The sequence below is a fragment of the Penaeus japonicus genome, unplaced genomic scaffold (genome assembly GCF_977035675.1).
Source record: "Penaeus japonicus unplaced genomic scaffold, GWHDUDI00000001_assembly GWHDUDI00000027, whole genome shotgun sequence".
NCBI lineage: Eukaryota > Metazoa > Arthropoda > Malacostraca > Decapoda > Penaeidae > Penaeus > Penaeus japonicus.
In genome coordinates this window covers 18,082,996-18,085,495 of record NW_028234429.1, presented here as the reverse complement: position 1 = coordinate 18,085,495, position 2,500 = coordinate 18,082,996, and the positions used below count along the sequence as shown (strand labels likewise).

Genomic DNA, 2,500 nt, shown 5'->3' with positions numbered 1-2,500 from the left:
CTTATGAGGTTTACTCATAAAAGATAATTAGCCAAAGGATAGTTCTTCCCTCTACTGGAAGATTACAGCACACATGGATATAGTGATAATTCCGTTGGTAGCGAGTGGTTAGTTGGACATCTTGCTAGGCGGCGTGTCTCATGGTGGAGGTGGGGAGCGGGCAGGTCGCCACTCCCCGGACAGAGAATGTGTTGCAGTGAGTGAGTGAAGGCAAGCTAGGTCATCCCGTTGGTACACTGACCTAGCGGTCGTGCTAATATAAGGTTTATGATCCGATTTTCCACCCTGTGTGTGGGTGGAATACCATGTGGGGGCCTCATGGTGACCCACCCTGTCGTCAAGTGGCACTTGAAGTAGTCTCACATATAGCTCGGCCACCTATAAAACAAGTCGTCTTCGACTTGCAAAGTATTAACATTGCTGGTGATGTCTGCACGTCCTCGTCCCATGTCCTGGATATCTATGTGTCAGATTCCGGTCCTTCGTTTTCAATACTTCTTGTATCCGTAGTTTCTGCTTTTTGTTAATTTCGTAGTTGGCCCTTTGATGTCTTCTTTGATGGGTGTCCACACCGTTGGTTGCTAAGAAACGACTTATAGGGCCAAAGAGAAGAAAGAAAGAGAGACGAACATAGAGTGGGGGAGGGGTGCATGACTAAATAAGTTTTTTTTCTGATTTATCTTCATTGGAAGTTGAAGCTATTAAGTTGATTTTCTAAGAAAGATAGATAAAGAAGGGAGCTGCTTGCAACAACCGGCAAGAGACATCTTGAAATACATGCTTCTCAGGTAGAGTACGACAACAGCTGCAAAGGTTTACTTAAACCACTGAAAGCCTCAGAATAAATAAGTGAGAATGCTACAAGGCAGTAAAAGTTTTGGCAAATACGTTCGTGAAGAAAATTGTTAGAGGCGTTAATGCAGGTGTAAAATAATATACGATGAGTCTAAAGAAACACTATGATAATAACTATCCACATTTACTTCCAACAAACTAAGGACGATAAAAGAAGACAGTGGACAGGAACGACGTCTTACCATGCCATGACAAAATCTCAGTGTCAAATGTGTTTGTGAACAGAAGCGTGGGATGAGTTAATGCAGAGTGAGAATTGTAGTCTGCGTAGATGTAAGTGTGAGTGAGTAAGATGTGTTTTTTGAAGATCGTATTGAATAAAATAGAATAAATGCTTCACTGAAATTAACATTCAAATGTAGAACTTTTGTCATAATTAGCTATGACAATAAAATCAATTTTGTAATTTTTTAAAAATTCGTACAAGACATATGCAAATAATCATATGAATAATGAATAATGATAACAATGATGAACTTATTGGCATCAGGAATATTATGTCCAATAATTGATCCATTGGATAGTTGGCTCGCAGCATTTTCAAAATATCTTACGTTTAACCCAATAATCTCTCACTCTTTTTTGGGAGTCCTTTTTATGGCTCCTAATTGCATTTGAACGGCGAGAAAGTAGTAGCGTAAGCAGTAAGTATGAATTCAAACCAAAATCATACAAGAAAAGAAAAAATAGCAATAATCATGAAATTGATTAAAGTCGGGAATATTTACGCAATAACTGTTAGATAAGATCCACAGAGAATCGAAACGTCTTATCAGAACCCTAGCATCCGTGTGCTCTATTTCAGGAAAATCTTTTATGGCTAATTGAGTTTGTTTGGCAAGTAACTTGCTTAAGCTTAACTTATGTATATTACATATGAAAGAAATGAATAAAGATCGAGTTCGTCAGTTTAATGAGATGCTTCAAAGTAGGTCATATTCAAATCAATCGAGAATTATATTAGATTGTATCTAATTAATATGAATAACAAAAGGAGAAAGCATAATTAATTTTTCATATTCTGTACAGTTGATATGGACAAAAAATGAAAACAAAAGAGAGATAGCTTCAAATTACTATATCTCTCTTACAACATGATTGCAAAGATTTAACAAGTCCAGATAAACTTTACCATGGATATGCAACAATACCTGTGAAGGTACATTGGTCTTCAAGATAGCGGTTGTTGGACATCAGGATTGACAAAGTTGGTTTGTCAAGCCCCTCTGAAGGTTTTAACATCGTACCACGGAGGCTTTGCTTATTAAACAATTCAACGTCCAAAAGTTTTTTTGGGAAGGGGGGGGGGGATACATACGCCCGCAGGAGAGGGAAAAGGAAAAGTTTTGTACCTGGCTTCTGTCCCAAGTGACATGTAGTGGAAGAGTGTGTGGGAAATTTATGAAAGGAATTTTCCTTAAAATACTTAACGAACCTTTGGAGATCACTCATGTTGTTTACGTACATAGTTTACTTAAAATTCGATAATATGTATTAACGATTAAGGAATGAATATCAAAATGAGCAATAGCATAGATAGAATTGAAACATACAAAATTACTTTCTCTAAAGTTATTTTGACGTCAAATTAGACAATACACTTTCTGAAATTATTAAATGAACATGTCAGTCACTGACTGATAAG

At 37.0% G+C, this 2,500-nt stretch overlaps 1 protein-coding gene across 1 annotated transcript in view; it reads left to right on the top strand.

Annotated features, from left to right (window-relative positions):
• LOC122258529 (solute carrier family 22 member 7) overlaps positions 1-2,500 on the top strand; it is a 15,072-nt gene that overhangs the window by 4,467 nt on the left and 8,105 nt on the right. The gene's annotated exons all lie outside the window — the stretch shown is intronic.